A 22,602-nucleotide genomic window follows, 5' to 3' on the forward strand; every position below is an offset into this window, starting at 1 on the left:
GGCACTTATTAAAACAAATGTATTTTAAGTCATAGTATTTTACAAATTTATTTTAATTGGTGAGCTTAAAGAATGGTAAAGGATAACTTTCCCCACATTTTCAGTTCATGGACTCCAATTGTGGAGAACAGAACCACTGGAATTCTAGATTAAAGTTCTGTAATCACTACGGGAGGGGTATTGGAGACTAGTTATATAAGACAAAAATCAAGTGTTATTCCTATCTTTCAACTGTTCTCTCTGAGTATAAGCTTAAAAGTTTATTTGATTTTAATTATGGAGTAGCTAATACCAGCAGCAGTCCTCTCTCTGTGTATTTGTGCCTTTCCAGAATAGTGCAGTGTTTTCATTAAAATAGGATGTGGGCCAGACCACCACCAAATGATGATAACCTTAGGGTGCAGAAATTTTTTTTGTAGCTGCTTCAGGAAGGCACTTTTGTCATACTATCTCCTGGCATATTTAATTAGCATAACCTGCATTTTTACTATAGCACCAGGAAGACTTTTAATGGAAAACAGGTGGCTTTTGCACCAAGAGGCTTCTTTAGGTTTGTGATGCGTGGAGTCAGTTGGGGGCTATGCGTAACTTTAATCAAAAGTTCTTGCTGTTTTCACAGACACGACATTGAAAAGCTGGGAATTATTTTTCTTTAAGTTTTTCTATACTCTGTTTTCTCACTGGAAGGTTAGGGAAAGGGGGTAGGAAGAAAAGCAAAGGAATAACTTGGCTCAGGAATAGATAGATACATTTTACCCACAAAGGAGGTATCAAATGGTAAGGATAGCAACAAAAAAGTGTGCTACAGCAATAAAATATTTTGTACCACAAAAAGATAGAATTCCTGTGATTGGGTGTTGAACTTGGAAGCAGTAGGCTCTCTACAAGCAAAACACCCATTTAGTTTTGTGCATGTGGTGTGTGTGTGTATGAGAGAGAGAGAGAGAGAGGGAGAGGGAGAGAGAGTAGTATTGCCTGAAATGAGCTCCTTCATGCCATGATACTGGGTCCATTTGGACATCCATTTTCCAATGGTAACTTTACCACTGAATACACAGAAATCACTTGGTAAGCAATTCTGCATTGTCTTGCCAGGCAAGATAGAAACTATTTTTTACTAAAACAGGAATCTAGAATAGCAAGATATATTAAGAAACTTCTCATTACTAGACCAAAGTATCACAAAAGTAGTTACATGAACGTGAATGGAAGTTAAGCTAAATTAATAGATTTGACAAATTATGGAGCCTCTCCGTATTCATGCCTGAATTCTGTGACTTTCTACGGCCAGATGTATTCAATAGTTTGACATTAAATGTGTAAGTTCTAGAGTCAGTCAGGCATCATGAGTCCTTTTTTCTTAAACTTGGCCAAAATTCATAGTGAACTTAAGGTAAAATCAGACAAATTGTAATAGATCTGTGTTTAGGATCTCTCACATTTTTTTTAATTAAAATGTTAATGATTTGGTTATTTTAATTATGACATTCATGTTTTACAGCTGAGCTTATGTTCAGTAAAAATGTTTGTACCTTTTTTAAGGTACAGAAAGGAGCCTTTGCCAGTGAGCATACAAAAAATTAGAGTAGATGAATCAATGGAAGCCCCATCTGTTTTTGGTGACCTTTATCTAGCTTTGTGGAATTTTTATCCCACTCAATGCTTTGTTTTGTTAAACCACCATGAACTATAGGACACAAAAATAAGAGCCACCATAAGAACAAACAGTATATTCAATAATAAGGATATCTTGTTCTTCTCATCTTGTAGAATCCCTTTCTTAAATTCCTTGGTAACTAGATAGATGCTGTTGGAGAAAGCAGAGGGAAAATATTAGTGAATGTTTGATAGCTAAGCTTCAGTTGGATGCTTTTTTCTTTTCAAATTCAATTATGTGAGCATGGTAGGCATTGAAGAACTATGTTCTATTTAAAAACTTGGTAAAGTGGTTGCTGAGCCTATTGAAGATTCCATAGAAATGCCTCAAGCAGAGTAATATTGTAATATTAAACGGATTTCATTTCTGTACTGATCCTGGTTTGTAATTCTGATACCACCATGAAGCTTGGAATAATCTCTAGGGATTTGGTAGCTAAGTGGTGACTTCAAACCAAAGCAACTTTTAAATATGTATTGTAACCTCAACTGAGTTTACCAGCAAGATTTAGTTTGCATTATGAATTCATCATAGGCAATTATGTGCAATTTGGTACAATTCCCAGCCCCTGCTTGGGAGTAGGCTGTCTGGGCAGAGCTCTGATAGTAAAGGAATTCCTTATTATGCCTAGTTGGAGCAGTACTGTGAGGTCAAGTATTCACTGCAGACATGGTCCATTGCTGCAAAACTGACACCAGTTTACCTATGTCAGGGACACTGATTTTACTGCTATGAAAGTGGAGGCAATCTGTAGCCAGGAAGAACAAGTTTCCCAGTCATTGCGATGACTGAGTAAGCCTGGCCAGACTTTTTATAGATTCGTCCATCTTTGCGGCTGATGATCCTGCAGTTCCTTGTTTGGAACATATCTGGATGGTGATGCTTAGACTGTATCCTTCCTTGAAATTTCTCAGGTGACCACTGTGGGGTTTTGGATCTCTCAGTAAGACTTGCCCTCTCTGTGGCACCTCCTTGGCATTACTGACACTGTTTGTGGTCGCAGGCCCCTCCTTCCCCTCTGCTCACTCACCATGACAGCCAAAGAGCAAGCAGCAGTAGCAGCCCAGGGCCTGAAGATGCCAACCACAGAGGCTTGTATCTTGGGATCTTGTTTTAGGTTCAAATAATAACACTCACATCTTTGATAAGCAACCTCTTTAAAGCCAGATTCCATGTAATTTCTATTTTATTTCAGAAATAAATATGAATCACTTGATCTTATAATGTTATTTATGTTAGTCTTCTACTCATGCCAGCCATGTTTCCCTGGAAGTGTAACCATATTCTCCCAAATCCTGTTCTACACTTTCCTTTTTTCCTACCAATCCAACTATCTTTCTGCACATTAAAGCTCAAATAACTGCAAACGAACACTTCAGATTGAAATGAACACTTCAGATCTGAAACTTTCTCTAGTTAGAGAAGGACAGCAGGTTTCTCTGCAGAAAACATGACTATGATATCTAGGATCTACCTCTTTGCATTGCAGAAACTAACAGTGCAATACTACTTTGCATGGGATTCCTGTTTGTAAGTGATATGCTGACATTTAAGCAATCACTGGCCATAGTGCATGCTTGCAAGAAAAAGGCTAGTGGAACACTTAGAGCGGAAGCACAAGTGACAAAAGGCACAGGTTGGACACTTGTCAGCTTCCCTCAAGTTTTGATGGGAAATGTAGGCATCCTAGTCTTGCAGCTTGGCTCTCTGACTGCTGTCCAAAGGACGTTTCAACTGTCACTTATCCAACATTCCACCAAGCTGCCTACATTTCCCATCAAAACTTGAGGGAAGCTGACAAGTGTCCAACCTGTGCCTTTTGTCACTTGTAGTTCCGCTCTTAGTCTTACTGGAGTGCAAGGAAAAGGGGAAGAAGGAAAAAGAGAGAATGGGAACCGATCTGAAGGAAACAAAAATAAGCCTACTGTCTTTTATGCACCTTTTAAAACTAGCCCCAATGAATTCAGTCAAATTTAGTTACAAGAAACATGTAGCCTCAAGCTGTAAATGTCTGCAGGGGAGAAAAAGGAAAGAAAAGGCATATGGGCAGCAAACTATTCAAGAGGGAAAGGAGAAGATGTGTTGACGTTTACTGGCATTTGCTTGAGTAGACAGAGGGGCCAGTTTGGTGTAGTCATTATGAGCTGCAGGACTCTAATCTGGAGAACTGGGTTTGATTCCCCACTCCTCTGCTTGAAGCCAGCTGGGTGACCTTGGGTCAGTCACAGCTCTCTCACAGGTGATTGTCATGAGGATAATAATGACATACTTTGTAAACTGCTCTGATTGGGCATTAAGTTGTCCTGAAGGGAGGTATATAAATCAAATGTTATTCTGAATATTTGCCTAAGCATGGGTAGTGAGATTGGTGGTCTGCCTCTACTTCAGTATTCTCTCTCAGTATGAGGACTGTTCTATTCAGATTGTACAAGATTTGCCCTTTCAGGAAGCAAAATGTTTTGGAAGCTGTGAAAAGCTTGGTCCCAGAATCATGGGTAACTGTTGAATCCAGTGTGCTTTGTGAGGGTCTGATCCACCACAGTGTGGCAGCAGCAGCTCTCACTTCTTTCTCTTACAAGTGGAACTGGAAGGGCTGTCTCCTTCCAAGGCCAACTGGGTGAAGTGTGAACCTATGCCGCCCTCACCTTATTCCTACATGGTGATAGCTGCATATACATGAAACAGCAAAGAAGAGGCATCAGAAAGCATTTTGCTTCCCCCCCTCAATATTCCTGGAACCTGTCTTGAGTAAACCTTATATCACTTTAATATGAAAAATGCATTAACCAATATCTTCTGCATTTAAATAATATTCATGACTACCTCAATAAAGTATAAGTCCCCCCCATTGGTTTTTTCTCTAAAAGTAACATGCTAGATTCCAGAACTTACCACTATGCCTGCGGAAAGTGACCATTTTGCAATAGAGGGTTTTAGAAAAGGAGGAGGAGGTCCTTTGGCACCCTTACTCTGAGTTTTCTTTACATCATCACATAGGCGGTGGATCAGAAAGCTGAGGAAAGTTTCCAAGTTTTGTTCGAACTGAGAAACTGTGAGAGATGTAAAGTTGGTCAGACTCCAGTAAAGAAAATAAACCAAAATGATGAAGTACCCAATAAACCAGAGCAAATGATGACTCTTTGGTAATTTTAAATATTTCTAGTATTGTTTTAAATGTAATTGTTGAACTGAATTTTTCCAGCTAAGGAAGTTAAATTGTTAGCAATTAGCCCCCCCCCCACCTTTCACATTCATTCATATTCCATAGTTGTACCTTTCTAGCTCCTTACATTATTTACTTTGAGAAGAAACAAATCATTTGTACACTTATTTTTCCATCAGCCACCATTTTGCTACTCAGCCTAGTAACAGGCATCTGTTTAAATAAATAGAACAACTAAAGTATGTACATATATTCTGAGCAGTAGTGTTTTCAAAAAGTTTTCAAAAAAACTGTTTATTTTAAGTGAAGCTGAAACTCCTATCTTCCATGTCCTTATAATTTTGCACAGCCCTGTAATCCACAGAAGTATTTAGTAGTCTGCTTACTTACTTATACTTGTGTTAGTAATCTACAATCCTGCTCTGAAGAGAGTTACCCCTTCTAAATCCATTGATTTCAGTGGACTTACAAGTGTGTAATTAACTTAGGATGGCACTTTTGTCTGGAGGGTGGTCTTTATAGTGTAATACTCTGCTGAGGCCCCTCTCCTCTCCAAAGCTCCACCTCCAAATTTCCAGAAGTTCTCCAGCCTGGCATTAGTAACCATATTTTGAGAAGGTACATTTGCTACTCTGTGAATGCCCTTTTCATAGAGCACCTTCCCTCTAAGCGTCTGATGAAGTAAGCTCTGACTCATGATGAATGCTCATGCTGGAATAAATGTTGCCACTGGACTTCTGTTTTATATTACCACAATAGATTAACACAGCTACCACTCTGGAATCTTCTGTTGTCTTCTTGTCTTTATTTGCCACAGATACTGCTTTTAAAAACTTATGTTCTTGAATACAGCCTGCAAGGAAATGAAAAGCTAGAACGTATGCTACTACAATACACAGTCAGATGGCAAAGAGAAAAATGTAACAATCAGACTCCTTATAATTCCACACTCACAGAGCTTCAGGTGTTCTCTACTTTACCCAGGCTTATACCTTGAGAACACCTTCCCTTTTCATTTGTGTGACTTATACATTGCTTCCTCACCAAAAGGTTTTCGCTGCCACCAAAGGCTCTTGTCTTCAATCTATTTTGCTTAACTCGTACTGCGGGAAGGTAGTACCAGCTAATTATCAGTTATAGGCAGGAAGGCAGTACCAGTTATAAACAGCAGTTTGACAGAACTGTCAGCATGTGTTGGTGGTTGTGAGGGAAAAAAGGATCTTTTAACCCATTAAACAAAAGTAGAATCTACTTATAAGTACATAGATGAGGTGGTTGCAGAGTTATTGGTTTCAGAATAGTTGTTTCAGTACAACTGCATAGGTAATAAAATTACTTTTAATAAATTAAAACAGTTGTACATATTAATGTACTTAGAATTATTTTTTTGCCTATTGTTCCATGAACAGTGATGGCTAACCTGAATTGTACTCAGTCCTCTCCCACCACGCCGCATAAAAAACATCTAAACTTGGGTATGTTTCTTGATCTGATTAGCCAGGGAAACACAGGGCTTCCCGTGGTCTCATGGCTAGACATGGGCATGAATGGGAAAAAAAACCCAAACAGGCTGTTCGGTGTTCATTCCCGACGACAAACACGAACAGCCGACCGGACCCAAACATGTCCCGTTACTGAACGTGTTCGGTGTTAGTCAGCGCCAGAGCAGCCCCCTTAGCACTTAGAGAGCCCATATTCATGGGGAATGTTCACCAGGCTCTTCTCCAGCCACCACCCAAGTTTGGTCAAGATTAGAGATGGGCACGATCCAAAAAAAAATACCGATTATGCCGTTCGTGGATCCGGGCCGCTGCCAAACCCAGGCCACCAATTCTAACCTATCAAGTCCCATTTCCGATCTGGAATCGGGAAGGCCAAAGCGGGAGGGCGCCCCGCTGTTTCCAGCGATATAGGAACGGTGGGTGGTGGCAGTGGCCGCCAGGTCCAGCGGGCAGGGGGAGGTAGCGATGAGCCGCCTCCCTTCAGGGAGGGAGGGGACATTCACACACACACACATTTAGAGTAGAGTTTTTAACCCGGCAACAAGCCACCTCCCCTCATGGAGGGGACATTCCCAGGGCCAGATCTACGGTTGCCAGCGCCCAGGGCAACCGTAGTCAGGCTCTTGCGTGCGTGTGTGCGCGCGCTCCTGGGCCGCCTCCCCCGCCACGCAGCAAGCCGGCTGTCCTGGTGTGCTGCGGAGCTGGCGGCAGCGCGAGTGGCTCGGCGGCTGCCTGCGCCATTCACCTGCCCCACAAGACAAGGGGCAGCCGGCTTGCCCGTGCGCCCCTTGTCCTGGGGAAAGACGAACGGCGCGGGCGGCCTCCCAGCCTCCTGTGCTGCCTTTTGCCTTTCCCCAGGACAAGGGGCGGCTGGCTTGCCCGCGCACCCCTTGTCCTGGGGAAAGACAAACGGCACGGGTGGCCTCCCAGCCTCCTGCACTGCCTTTTGCCTTTCCTTTGTGCCCATGGCTTCAGAACACCCCCTTCCCCCTCCCTCCCCTGGGTTGCTGCTTCGTGGTTGGAAGGAAGCCTGCTAATCAAGGAAAGCTGGGCTTCCATACGTGTTTTCAGGGCGACAGAAGGAGGGCAAACACAGCTCATTCCCCTGGCTCCGTTGCCCCAGGAATAAATTACTGGCGCCAGAATGTCTGCAATTCCAAACAGAAACTGATATATCCGATCAAGTCCCGACCAAGCAAACCCCCGACTGCTGGATTGGTTGCCGTGGATGGAACCAATTAGCTGAGTCACGATGGCGCAAACGCCAAAATCGGGGTTTTTTTGAAATCGTAATTCAGATCGTGCCCATGTCTAGTCAAGATTGCAGTATGGATCTCGGGGTTATACATTCCCAGAGGGAGGGGCTAGAGCCCTAGCCCAACACTCCCAGAGACCTGACCAGATCAGGCACTAATAATCAGGGTGAGTCCTCAGCCAAGGTGCCCACTGAGCTTGGCCCCAGGGCCTGGCAGCAGCCCTGGAACCAGAGGGGATAGCTCCCTATCCCACCCACCACACACAGAAAAAAGCCCAGCTCCAATACACTCTCCCTCTCTCTCTCCCAAAAGGCTATTAAGAGCTCTGTCCCACTCCACTGCTTGCTGAAAGTGAAACCAGAACTGGGAGCACAGTGCCCTTTTATAAGCTGAGGACTGATTGAGAAACGCAGGAGGCCTGTGGTTGGCAGTCAGAACTGCCTAACAGGGTTTGCAGGGATGAGATTGGAGTTCCCATGGCCACAGAACACCCCCTCCTCCCTCCCTCCCCCCTGGTGTCTGCTTCCACGTTACCAATTGTAACCGATTTGCAGCTCCACACTTGGAAGGAAGACCTGCCCATCAAGCTTAAGTTGGGCTTTGATTGGGGTGTCCGGGGCGACAGAGGGAGTGCAGAAATAGTTCAGGCACTCCCCCCCCCCCCGTTGCCGAGGCAATTGATTGAAGGCGCCTGAGTGTCTAGCTTCCCGAACGGCTGAGTGAAATGAACGAGGCTTGCACCGACCCCCTGTTCAGCTGGAATGGCGCATCACGAACAGCCCGTTTGTGAGCAGCCAAGCGGCCTGTTTGTGTTTTTTTTCCGTTCATAATGCTGTTCGTGCCCATGTCTACTCATGGCTCAAAGGCTTCAGTGAGCTGTGCCCTGTGGACAAAGAGCTCATAGACCCCATAGTTCCCCCGGAACTTTAAAACTCAGCCTTTTGGGACTTTTCTGTGTCTTCCTCTGAACTCAGTATCTAGAACTCAGGCAAAACCAGACATTTCTGATTTCTGTGCAATTTGATTAGCAATTGAACATCTACCTGAATGAGCCAAGACCTACGGTAGAGTTCAGCTGAGGTTCGTAAAAAATGATGCCAAGGTCTGCTCACATTGCAGAGAAAGGAGTTCAGAAAGATGCTCAAGACCCCCTCTGTGCATTTGAAGGTTATTGCATGGCCCTTTTTGGGGGGAAGAATGATCTATATAGCATGGGAAGGCTACTTTATCTTACTGTTGAATTTTGGCATCTTTATACTGCAAGGGAAGCCAAATGTGAACTAAAACTAAATACTGAGGCATTGATCTTCTTTGCGTCCCATTTATTAGAGGTGTATCCAGGCTTGGCAGTCAATGTAGTATACACCAGCTCAAAGCCATTACTTTACACTATGAGTTAAAAGATCAACCGTATAGTTTCACTAAGAGTCCTGTATTTTGCTACCTGCTCTATTAAAGAATGGCTAAGAGCCTTCAATTGATTTTTTTTATGTCTCTGTTAAGCATAACTAACATGATAAGCAGAAAAGCCAAACAGAGCATTATCCTTAGGCTATATTTTTATCCTCTGTAATCACTGGAAATACATGATCTCATATTTTGCTGCTAGGATTTTATTAAAACAACAGAAGTATTATTTAATAACAAAAGATGATGTCAGGCAATGAAATATACCACAAAATGCTTTGTGCTATAGTAGGCCATGGATCTTCTTAATACGGAGCTTAAGCAGAACATATTCAATCCAAAAGAAGCAGTGTTAATTCTGAACTTCACAACTCAGTATCTGTAACAAAGCCCTGCTCATGAAATCTTGACCTTCTACAGAGGACATAAGCAAAGCCATTTAGAAATAGAAAATAGCCTTTGCAAAAGGGCTACCATGGAACTTCAGCTTGCAGAGAGATGAGATCTCTGTGTGTAAATACAGGAAGAACATTATAAAATATATGAGACTTGACAGATTATACATGACTCTGAAATCTGAGCTTTTCCTAGCTTGAAAGGCTCTTCTAAAAAAAAAAAACAGTCAAAGCCAACTTCAGGCCTATTAAAGGAGATAAGAAGCTGTAATCAGAGAGGGGGGGGAGTTTAACAAATGGATGGGCATGATATTTGCTTTCATAGGTGTGACTTTTTTCAAAGTAACTTATATAGATTGTGATCCATTTAAGGATGATAATTTTGCCTTTTGTTTCTGGTGAATTTTCTATATCCTGGTCAGAGTCCATAAGATAGGGAAAGTTGCAATTCAAAGAGATGCTTAAGGAGTTTCAGCATCTTCTTGCTTTGCAATCCTCATCTCCCAGAGGTACCTCAAAAAATGTTCCTAAAGGTTAGGGAACATCCAATAACACAGTCTGAGGAACTGCAGCTGGATAAGTAAAAAAACATGCAGAAAGTGGTCCGACATACCCCACAAGTCTCTTTGCTTGTGTCAGCTAGAGATGCAGTTAACATTTTCGGGAACTGAAGATGCCTGTTTAACTCTGTGGATAAGTGCCCTTAATATAACAGTAGGATTCTCTCTGTACACTCTGCACTTTCTAGTACTCATCAGACAAAGGCTTTAAAGGACGAGACTGCTAAGGTAGTTCTGGGATCTCATTTTGAACCAATCAAAACAAATTTAATTGTCTCATTTGGGGCTTTATTTTTTGGTAAGCAAACCCAGTTAATCAACAGATTGAAAAACCTACAAGAACCTTGGGGAAAAAATTCTTACTCTAAGGTAGATGCTAATTCTTCTGAGCTTGCCCAATGTCTTATTAGTCAGTCACTAGCAGGGTTTTTTTTTCAGCTGGAATGTGGTGGAATGGAGTTCTGGAACCTCTTGAAAATGGTCACATGGCTGGTGGCCCCGCCCTCTGATCTCCAGACAGAGGGGAGTTTAGATTGTCCTCCACACCATGCAGCTCAGAGGGCAATCTAAACTCCCCTCTGTCTGGAGATCAGGGGGCAGGGCCACCAGCCATGTAACCATTTTCTCCGAGGGCAACCCACTGAGTTCCACCACCTCTTTCCCCAGAAAAAAAGCCCTGGTCACTAGTACTGTTGGAAGGTCCTACAGAGCCATTGACAGATTAGAAATCTTAAACTCCTCTTGATGAAATACAGAGCTTGTCAGGCTACTACAGATGTTCTTTCTTGCTCTGAGGGCTCGGGGGGATGTTCAACAGGATCAAGCAGGCTTTTGGGATGTTAAACAGAATTTTTCTATTCCATTTGAACCTAAGATAATTGTTAAACAATCTAGTTCTGCAACTAGATAAACTAAATGACACTTTTCAACAGATTTATGTCAGTCAATGGCTGCAAAATGTTTGAAATGCATCAGAGGGCCAATGTTTGAAAATGCTTTCCTGGAATATTGCTGGATGGAAATTTAAACGCTCCTCCCCAGAAATTAAAGTATTATTGATACAAAATGATTTCAAGTTTTTGCTGGAGACTTGGAATCCTAGATGAAATTTTGTTCTCTGGATTTCAGGCTTATTCACTTGATGCGATTCAATCGGGTGGCAAGGGAAGGCCTTCGATATCATTATCAATCATCATGTTTTAAAAGCTCTCCACTTCCTGATTCTCTCCCTTGGGCAAATGCAGTCCTTGTTGGGATAGGATCTTTAATACTGATCTTAATAAATGTTTACTTCCCCCCTACAGTGAGTGAAAAAGTCTTCCACTTCTCTTTGGGATCAGTTTGACAACTACGTACACTATTTGATTTGTAGATATCCCAGGGCATCTTTTATCTTTACTGGCGATTTTAATGCACACACTGACACTTCCCTTGAAGTCTTTCATTCTGTATCTCCAAGAATATCAGTGGAGGAAACAAGCTGTTAAAACCATCCTTAAAGATCATCTAAGAATAATAAGATCCACCTATCTGGTAAATAAATGGCCATATTTGTAGATAGTAAAAAAATGATTACTTTAAATGTCCTTAAGGAGAGAGTAGACTATGGATAGTTTACCTGTTTTGAATAATTTTGGGCAAGTGTTATGGACTATGTTCTTGTTTCTGCTGATTTGATTGATTGCATAAACTATCTTGAAGAGGGGAAGACTATTGTCAGTGATCATATGCCCTTACTTCAATTAATAAACCTGCCTAATAATCTCTATATCCAAAATAGACATTTGATGCCCATTTGTCAAATCTGAAAACTACATTTTGTGTATAACTCAGATATTTTCGGATAAATGTTGTATCCTTAAGAAAGAAATCACTCTAGGATCTTGTATGCAAGACAAGATCTTGTGTTACAAGCTAGACCAAATTTATTCTCATTACTGCCCGCTTATTCTAAACCTATTCCCTGAGAAAAGGTCTTGAAATTCATTAAAATAGCTTATTTATCCCTGAGTGTGTTTTTAAAAAGCACTTATGGAATAAGGATGGATTGTTCTTCAATTACCTTACAGGCTTTTCTTTTCTGGTAAAAGGTTTATAGACAAGCTATATACATGACTAAAGAAGAAGCTTGCCAGTTTGGTGTAGTGGTTAAGAGCGTGGGACTCTAATCTGGAGAGCTGGGTTTGATTCCCCACTCATCCACTTGAAGCCAGCTGGGTGACCTTGGGTCAGTCCCAGCTCTTTTAGAGCTCTCTCAGCCCCACCCACCTCACAGGGTGTTTGTTGTGGGGATAACAATAACATACTTTGTAAACCACTCTGAGTGGGAATTAAGTTGCCCTGAAGGGCAGTATATAAATTGAATGTTATTAATGTTATTATTAATAATTGGTAAAAACTAATCAGAGTGGCTAGAAATAATAGAAAACTGGGTGAATTTGGGAAGTTGGTTAGTTCTGTTTTCCTTTCCCTGTAACTTAACAGCCTACAAGTCATATGGCCAAATATTTTATGAATCGTTTATAACTGCGTAAGTAAATACAGCTATATCACATGTGCATTTTTTATCTTTCCTGACAGTAAGATTTTTAGTTTTTGTTGTTCTGTAACCGGTCTGTCCAGGGAGTAATATATTAGTTATGAAGTGAAATATAACAGGAGCAACTAAAAAAAATATAAATTAAATCAACTTGATCTTTACAGTAAATACAGAAGTGTTTCTCAGGAGGAGTTCTACTAATGTGGAGTTTGTGGTAGTCTTACTCAGATAAAGTTCTATTTAATACTGCTTTTGCTATAATAACATTTTACTTGTGAATTTAATGTAAGTTAATAACTCATGATATGGTTACAACGAACTGTTTTAAACATCTGTTGAAGTTTGTTAATGTTATGTTTTGTGAGTTATATGTTGTAAACTAATTCAAAATTAATAATAATAATTTTAAAAAAATGGGGGGAAAGGAGGAGTTCTACTAAAATAGCTCTTCATCTCAGCAGAAGGTAATGCTTTGCATCTATGTAACAGGAAGGAGTGTTGATACTTTGGAAACTGTTAGATAAACTGTTAGAATTGCAAAGTACACCCTCCCACGACTCTAGCCTGTGGAATTGTTGCACCAACTAGATGATCATGAAAGAATAGACCATATGAGTATTTGGATGTTTATTATGTTATGAGCCTGTGAAATGGGATTCTACAAGCTGGCAAAGCCCATAGGCTCAGTTCTGTAACTTTTGGATCAGTGGGACTTTCTTGTTCTGAGTCCATATCACTGGACATCCTTGGTTGTCAATATATATATTCTTATCTAGAAGAAACTGCAAGTGATAGCAAAATTACAACGCTGAATGAATGGACTGGTTCTTTGTTCTACTTACCTGTTGAACTTTTTCTTCACCAGCTGGACTACTTTATAAATTGTACCTATTGTAGATATCTTTGTAGACTGGAAGGACTGTGGATTAGTTATTCCTGCATTTATTACTGTAATTATTATTGTACTTATTGAAATGGTTATAACACTTGGAGCGCTTTGCACTTTAATAATAATATAATTATAAAAATATAATAATATTGTTAAAAATTGTATATTGTGCTTGTTCATAGATTAGTTGATTCCTTCCGGAAGGGTTTCCCTTGTTGCTTTTTAGATTAAAAAAATTAGACAACTCAAAAATTTTCTGTTAGGATAAATGGAAATAAATAGGGAAGCTTGAAATTTTAGCATAGCCCAATCTTTTCAAAGTAATTGCTTTTATACAGTTAACAAGATTTTTATATGAATCCCAAAAATTTAGGCTCAAGTATAATGCAGTAAACTTTAAATCAATTGGGCTAAGCCAAGTTTCCAACTAGGAGTTAGCTGTTACTTAGAACATTAGGTTCACAAAGTGATAATCTGAACTTGATGGCATGGTACCATGCTACTGTTGAAATCTGGGGGAGTCTAAGAGCCAAGCTACAAGAGATGAATTACATGAGGAGGAGCAGATGAAGGGAGTCGCAATGTTTAGCCCAGAAGCTGAGTTTAAAAGAGATCAGAAGGCTTTGTCAATTTCCCCTCTCTACAGAGCCAGGGAGATCAATGCTCAGAGGGTTTGTTAATTTCCTCTTTGCCTCCAGAAGGCTCTGTCTGTTTCGCCTCCCCTTCTGAGAAGTGAAGAGGAAATAAACCTGAGCAGAGATCTCCAGGGCTCTGTAGAGAGGGGAAATTGACAAAGGCTTCTGATCTCTTTTAAAACTCAGCTCTTTGGCTAACATTGCGACTCCTGTCGTGTGCTTCTCCTCATGTAATTCGTCTCTTGTAGCTTAGTTCTGAGTTCTTGCTGTGCCACAGCCAAAGATACATTGGGAAGAAGAGAAAGAATCTTATAGAAGAACGTTTTCTGGAACTTATCAAGAGGATCCAATGGTCCGTTGACCCAAATTTGGGTCTTTCTTATGATAGAACTTAAATGGGTTTTCCAGTATAAATCATAACTAAATGTAACACCGATATATTTAAACTGTCTAACTTCTTCAATAGTTTCTCAGTAAATTTGCCAGGAATGTTCCTTCCAATGCCTAGAGAATCTGAAGATCTTTGTTTTGGCAAAATTAATTGGAACACAAAAAACACAGAAATCATTCATAAGTTTCTTCAAGCCAATCAGGGTTCAGCTGAGGAGATCTAAATCATTGGCATGTAAAAGCACTGGTAGCAGATGATTTGCTAAGTATGGTACACAAATATTATTTTACAAATTTGAGAAGAAATTATTTATATTTAAGTTGAATAAGTGTGGAGCCAAGACACATCCTTGCCATACACCTTTTCCTATTCTTATTAATCTTGCGGATGAATTCATATTAAAAATTTTTAACTGTAGAGCATTCCCAGTGTATAAGTTTGTAATCAGGGTCAATAGCCACAAGAATAGAGGTGGAGTTCAACTTTTCCCATAAATGAGTGTGGGATACTGAATAAAAAGCTGCCTGAAGATCAACAAAGGCAGCAAATATAGATTCTCCATTAGTTTTAATGTGTTAATTAACAACAGTTGATAAAATCAAACCATATTGTATACATTTACAGCCTTTCCGGAAGCCAAACTGCTCGTCAAATTATGTTGTTGTCTTCCATCCGTACTTTTAGTTTATTCATTAAAAAGGCAGGCAGTATATATTTTGTTCAATACAGGTAGTAGGCTAATTGGCCTATAATTGGAAGGATCTGTTCTTATCCTCTTCTTATAAATAGAGGTAATTAATGACAATTTCCAGTTTTCAGGAATTACTCTGGTTTGGTTGATTTTTGTGATTAAAGGGGCTAATAATTCTGCCCACCATGCTGGATCTAACTTGATATCTGGAATGATATACGTCTACATGCTCCCTCTTTTTTCACTTAATTAAGTTTTTATAATGATGTTTCAAGAGGAGGAATAAACTTCCTCTTTCTGAAGTTCCAGATTTCCTCCATACAGCATAGGCTTTTTAAAGTTCTAACTTATATTGTTGACACTCACAATCAAACTAGCTATTTTCCACCATAATTGCCTTCGTTAAAGCAGAAAAGAAGAATAAAGGCCAACCAATTGATCTAACTTTTCGGTCGAGTTTTCTATACTATCCAGTTGAATTATAGAAGTTCGTAATGCTTCAGACCCCAATTTTTTCTGGCTGTATCTATCCACCTGAGAATTCCACTTTGTATGAATTGTAACAGTCGTAATTTTATTTTCTTTAAATTTAAATAGGAAACCAGGAAAAAAGAGAGGCAGCAAATATAGATTCTCCATTAAAGTGGATAATGATTGCTAGCAAGCAGATGCCCAAATGAAAGTTTCCTTACCAGATCTTCATTATGTTCCGTTGTACATCTTAGGAGTTCGTTTTTATTCCATATTCCTTTACATATCTAGGAGGAACATTTTGTTAATATTTTTGCTAGCTCTTGCAGTATTATCAGAGTAATTGGCCCCCTGTTTGACTATCCAAAATTAGTTTTCTAATTTCTCAAATGAAGAATGAGAAGGCCCCCAGTGCAGATCTAATCCCCCCGGAACTTTTAAAAGCAGTATCTCTTGGTGGAAGGATATATTGGCAACCATTTTCACCCAGATGACTGTTATGCCATCGGTTTGGAGACATGCTATCATAATACCAGTTTATAAGTAGAGTGACAGAGCAGACCTGTCCACTTACATCCCAATTAGCCATCTGTCAGTTGTCTAGAAGCTCCATGCTCTGTCCCTTTACTATCGACTTGTGGCTGGAAACTAGTAAAATACTGGGGATGGAACAGGCCAGTTTTAAACAAAGAACAGGTACAGAAGATCATCTTTTGATACCAGTTTGGTATAGTGGTTAAGAGCAGCGGGACTAATCTGGAGAACTGGGTTTGATTCCCCACTCCTCCAGTTGAAGCCAGCTGGGTGACCATGGGTCAGTCACAGCTCTTCCAGAGCTCTCTTAGCACCACACACCTCACGGAGTGATTGTTGTGGAGATAATAACAACATGCTTTGTAAACTGCTCTGTGGAAGTTATGTTGTCCTGAAGGACAGTATATAAAGCAAATGTTATTATTATGCAACCAAGAGCCAGGGGACTCTTACAGTTCCTTGCATGGATTTGAAGGTGGCTTTTGATACTGTACCCCATGCCAGATTGTGGCTCAAGCTAAAATAAACATCTATTGACAAGAGGCTTTTGGCTTTGATTGAGATTTTGTAGTCTAACCCCACTGCATAAGTCTGCTATGGGTTAGACAGACAACTTTCCAACTTAATTTCTCTATAGGAGGGAGTGTGTCAGGGGTGTGTGCTGGCCTCTGTATTGTGTATTGTGCCGCCATCAAACTCTTTAATGCCAAGGTGGCTGCAGGGGGGATCAATAAAATAGGAGAGTCCTTTGATTCGGTTATCCTTAAATTCTTATGTTCCATCTCTGGAATTCCAAATTGTTTAGGAGAAGTGGCCCTCTGAGCCAAATTGGGACAATCATCCCTTGAAGCTTGGGCTTGGATGAAGGCTTTTTCTTAAAGCTAAAATCGTACACTTCAACATCCAAGAGGACTATCTCAACTTGATTAGAGAGGACTCCTTTTTTCCCCCTTTGGGATAAATTTGTAGAGCAATGACTTCAACTCCTCAGTCTTTCTTTGGACTCCATTCAGACATCAGACAGAAAACTATGAGCTTGACCAAGAACCATATATTTAAGTATGATTATAACAGCATGATTTGTAGAGCAGAATGTGTTTGCTCTACTCAGTTTGTTGGTATTCTTCCATCTGGTCAGCTTCCTAACTATTGTTCATATCTGACTGTTCCTCAGTATAAGCGTGTCTTTATGTTGGTTCTCCTAAATGCCTTAGCATCTAGAGTTTTGTAAGTGGTCTGTCAGAGTATGTGACTGAAGTGTACGTAGAGTGGACACTCTATATCATACGACTTGTGAATGCAGCTTATTCTTCTGAGGCTAGAAATATTTTCATCTTTCCTTTGCTCCAAAATACAGATCATATGGAGACATCACTTCTTTTATTAGAAGATAATAGTAAACCCATTGCTCTTTCAGTTGCACTTGGAATTGATTTTAGCAGCTGTTGACATGCAGTCTAGTTTTTTATATTTTAGTAATCTGCTTAAAACTAATAAGTTAAGAAGCAGTATGAGGGAGAGAGAGAGAGTACATCAGGGTTCTGGTTTATTATCGTGGATCTGTGAGATATCTTTCAGCCAATTACTCAGAACTGAAAAAGATGTTGAATAGCACAGTCAGCAATTTAGGAGGAACCTGTGGGGAGTACTAACCCAATCAGGAACCATGATGAGCATAGTTTAGACCATATGGGTGCACAACAGCTAGCTGGAGGACCCAGCAGACTGTATCCTGGAATATATCCCAGAATCCTCTGCAGCTCACAGTTTCCATGGCAGACGTTCAGGGGTTCCTTGGCAGACACCTCAGAAATGATTCCCTCAAGGTAGAACGATTGAGAACCACAGCTCGGTCTATTTCTTGTGTACTAAAAACAGCTCCCTCTTTCTTCAGTTAAGTTTTGATTTGATTGTTACATTTGGCTCTGAGTTTAAAAATAAACAATGTAATGTATAAAAATGCAGTTCTCATTTTTGTAGGATAGTTTTGTTGATTTAAGTGTATTTTGAGAAGTGCTTGCATCTGAAAGTAAGTGAACATGCTCTTTTGATCCTTCATTTGGCGCACAGCTCAGGGGCTGCAGTGTTTCCCCATTCACTTTGAAACTGATGCAGCTTTCAGAGATGAAGAAAACAGTGTTTTAACACTTCTCTCCCCCTCCCCTCCAAATTCAGAGCCAAACCTTAACTTGGCTGCAGAATTTTAAATAAAATATATTTTAAACATTGTTTTCAAAAGCAGAATGTGGCATGATCCCCCAGAAGCATGATTTAAAGCAAATGAGGAGCATCTACAACTGAAAACTAAGAATGATAAAAGACGAGAGGATGGGCAGGTTTGATTTATACTCTTTCCACCCGAAGGCTAATCCTGAAAGCAGATAGTGTGCCAGAGCTTAGAAGAAACTATCTCTGGTAGCTTTTAATTGTAGGTATTAGAGATGCAATTGAAGTGTGTTTTGTTTATAAGGTTCAGCACCTCAGAACCATCAGCTTCAAAGTGACATGATCATTACAGCACGTTGAATTCTTCAGTGGCTTGGATGGTATATCCAAATATTTCCCTTCCCTGCTTTCAATTTGCCTACTGTCTCTCAAGACACATGGGAGTGGCACTTGAATGGGGTGGCTGGCTGGCTGTTGTTGTTTTTTTCATTTTTTCCTCTCCTTTTCCCACCCTATCCCCCAAGAATCTTCAAGGCCATTACCTTTGGACCCTGGTGCAGTCTTGGAAATATAGTTTCCAGGACATTTTGTCTGGGATCTGAAGCCGTGTGGGTGGAGTCTTGCTAGAGGAAGGCAATTTTCCCATCTCCACCCCCACATTTTCTGTGCCTTCTGAAATCTTGCTCCTGTGGTTTAGACTGGAGTTTATCGTACAGTCTACTTAATGATGGTGGTGGTGGTGATGGTGGTGGCGACAGCATCAAAGAAAACGGAATTTTCACCACCATCTTCAGTATGTTGTCCTGTGAATGTGTTCTATTTTATAACAAACTTCTTATAGCTAGCCCCATCCCTAGGAGCAAGTAGAAGATGTCTCAGTAGTGTGCTGTTATCTATTTGCAAAACTCTTCATAGACAAAATTGATCACATGTGTTCCGATTTGTAGTCCACATTAATTACAAAGGCCCTGAATGTTCTCAATACTTCAATTAGTCAGCTTTTTTGGATACTTTCAGCTAAAGTACAGATCACTTGGCATTCTGAGGTCTTCTACTTGCTTGCAGGATTTGGCAAGTAAATTATATGGGCCGTCTTAATGGATGATGAAAATTATGAATGCTAATAGAAGGATCACTGCAAAAAGCACTTCCCTGCCCCATACCTCCTCTCTCTCACTGGCACGCAGCCCCAGCAGGAAGACCAAGATTGGGAAAGTGTTCTCTTTTTCCCTCCTATCTTCCTACGAAATGGGATGTTGGAATCTCTCTTGAGTCACTTGCCACCATCCCTGGCTAGTTGTCCCCTGTACTAGGGACCTGTTGTGCTTGAGCAGCTGCCCAGGTGTACAGTTGCTCCCAAGGGGTATTTAGTAGTGCTGGCGATGAGTGATTGGAACATACAAGAGGAACCAATGCGACACTTTACAGCTAAAGTAGTTTAGTTTATTCGGTGTTTAACCCGCCCTCCCCACAAGTGGGCTCAGGATGGGGTACAACAGTCATAAAATACAATTGCATAACAAATTTTACAATAAAATCCAGCAATTAAAATAATATATATACAAAAACCTCCGATGGTTGGCTATACATTCCTGCCCCCAGCATACAAAGAGGAGACAGACAGACAGACAGACGAGCTGTACTCGAATACCAGGGACCGGTGAGAGGCTCAATGATGGTCCTGATGCTCGCCTCAAGCATAAGCCTGGTGGAACATCTCCGTCTTGCAGGCCTGCCGAAATGATACAAGATCCTGGCGGGCCCGAGTGTCCACAGACAGAGAGTTCCACCAGGTTGGGGCCAGGACTGAAAAGGCCCTGGTCCTGGTCGAGGCCAAACGAGCCTCCCTAGGGCTAGGGATCACCAGTAAGTTCTTACCCACTGAACAAAGCGCTCTTCAGGGCACATATGGGGAGAGACGGTCTCTCAGGTATGCTGGTCCCAATCCGTTTAGGGCTTTAAAGGTTCAAACCAACACCTTGAAACGGATCTGGAATTCCACGGGGAGCCAGTGAAGCTGCTGTAGGATTGGTGTAATATGTGTCCTGTATGGAACACCCATCAGGACACTAGCAGCAGCATCCTGGACCCGTTGTAGTTTCCGGATCAGACCCAAGGGAAGCCCTGTGTAGAGTGAGTTACAGTAGTCCAGCCTGGAGGTGACTGTTGCATGGATCACTGTTGTTAGGTCCCGGGCTGAGAGATAGAGGGCAAGTTGCCTGGCTTGCCGCAGGTGGAAAAAAGCAGTCCGGGCAACAGATGCGACTTGGGTCTCCATAGACAGAGAGGAATCCAAGATCACACCAAGACTTTTAACGAATGAGACAGGCACCAACGGGGCCCTCCCAAAGGTTGGGAGATGGAACCTCGCATCCGACAGCCCAGGGCCCAAGTACAGGACCTCTGTCTTCGCAAGGTTCAACTTCAGTCTGCTCTGCTTCACCCAACCAGACACGGCCTCCAAAGCTCTCAAAAGGGCATCCAGGGCAGAGCCAGATCGGCCGCCCATCAACAGATACAACTGGGTATCATCTGCATACTACTGACAACCCAGTCCGAAACTCGGCACCATCTGGGCGAGGGGGCGCATATAAAGATTGAACAACAGGGGGAGAGTATCGCCCCCTGTGGGACACCACATACCAGTGACTGGCACATGGACACCCTTTCCCCCAGCACTACCCTCTGTCCCCAACTGTGGAGAAAAGTAACTATTACTACAAAGGTACAGCTTTAGGGTAATGCTTTACAGAAGTAGGGTGCAGGCTAAGGAAAATAAAAGGAACATAGAAAGCTAACTAAAAAGAACTTACAGTTTCTCCCCAGAAGCTGGTTGGTGTAAGCATCTTAGCCCTCTGCAGTTCCATGCAGTCTCTCTTAAACACACACAAAGGCAGCCTCTTTCAGGTTCTCTTCTGCATTACCCAATCTGTACCCAGGGTTCAGAGTCTCAACAACCCACCAGCCAAGGTTGCCCAATAGAGCCAGGTGGGCAGCATATCAAAAAGAGACTGTTTTCTTTTTCTGGCTGTAAAGTAATCCATACAGGTTGGTTTTCATTACTAAGTTTTAGTTCTGTTTGCTGTTACTAGTGACTTTATTATATTTATTATTTTCTTATTATTATTATAAGCTTTCCTAAGTGTCTGTTTAATGGAAAGGCACCATAGAAATTATCTGAGTAAGTAAATATGATCTTCCTGAGTATTTGATCAGTATAAAGGCTTTGAATGCCTTTGACCTTCAAGCTAGGCTTCCTGGTATCTTCTATGGGAGGACCAAGACCTGAGAACCAAACTACCTCTTAAATTCCATGTGTATATAATGGTGGTAACTCATTGTGTTTGGAAAGCTCATTGGAAATGGGTTCATTTGAGAACAGAAAAACTCCAGAGATGCTCTTTTTGTTTGCCTCATTCCCAAAGCTGAGCTTATTCATGAAGTGTTCTAAACTGGAGTGAAATACTTTACACATTCTCACGCAGCTGCCTGGGAACTGTAAGTCAATCCAATAAATTCTGAGCATATGCCAGCATGATAACTGCCAACAATTGTACAGGCACAATAGTAAAATATATACTCAGAATGTAGCGGATTTTAGATGATTGATAGCCTTCCCATGATAACCACAGGGCACAGCTATCCAGAGAATTTCAGGCATGTGCCAACAGTACCCACCCACCCAGCCGCCATACTGTATACCACCAACTGTGAACAACTGCCCCAAATGCTGCGAACAAATCATTAAGGCGTTGCAAGAAAGATGGCATTATGAGCAAGGCAAATTTGATCTTCTTTGATGATCTAATTTGGAAAAAAATCATTTGGCCCCTATCCTAGGGGCTAGGCCAAAGCACTTATTTGTATCCAGACTTTTTAAACTGAGGGATTTTGAAAGCAACCCTAAATGTGTATACTCAGAATCCTACCCAAGTCTGTTCAGTTTGGCTTACTCCCAGGAACATGTCCTTTGGACTGTGCGGTTTAGCTTTTTAAAGTTTTTTAAATGGTCTTCTTTGAACCTGAGGACCATTTTTTGAATATCATTTTAGGTTCTTGAATGCTATGCTGTTTTTATGGCTCATTTTATTATTGATAATTTTCAAATTGTGGCTTTGTTTTTTTGTTTTTGTTTTTAACACTGTGGGCTGCTCATGCAAGTCTCCAGAGAGGTGGTATATAATTTTTCTAAATAAATATCCAGTTTTAATTCAGAAAAAAAATATTCCTTTACTAAGAAGTCTGGGATATGCTGTCCTAGGGATACTATTGTGGAAGATGATTGTTGTCAATTATTGCTCTTCCATCCAACTGGACAGTTACTATCATGATGTATAAAACCAACA

General features: G+C 41.0%; 1 long non-coding RNA gene across 1 annotated transcript; it reads right to left on the reverse strand.

The window, feature by feature from the left end:
• Positions 1–1,434: 1,434 nt before the first annotated feature.
• LOC129334670 (uncharacterized) lies at positions 1,435–21,157 on the reverse strand. The gene is made up of 4 exons (XR_008597525.1): positions 21,070–21,157; positions 15,778–15,843; positions 4,550–4,707; positions 1,435–1,807 (listed from the first exon to the last, which is right to left on the reverse strand). It is a non-coding gene; the product is annotated as an uncharacterized LOC129334670 (long non-coding RNA).
• Positions 21,158–22,602: the final 1,445 nt, after the last annotated feature.

The sequence above is a fragment of the Eublepharis macularius genome, chromosome 8 (assembly GCF_028583425.1).
Source record: "Eublepharis macularius isolate TG4126 chromosome 8, MPM_Emac_v1.0, whole genome shotgun sequence".
Taxonomy (NCBI): Eukaryota; Metazoa; Chordata; class Lepidosauria; order Squamata; family Eublepharidae; genus Eublepharis; species Eublepharis macularius.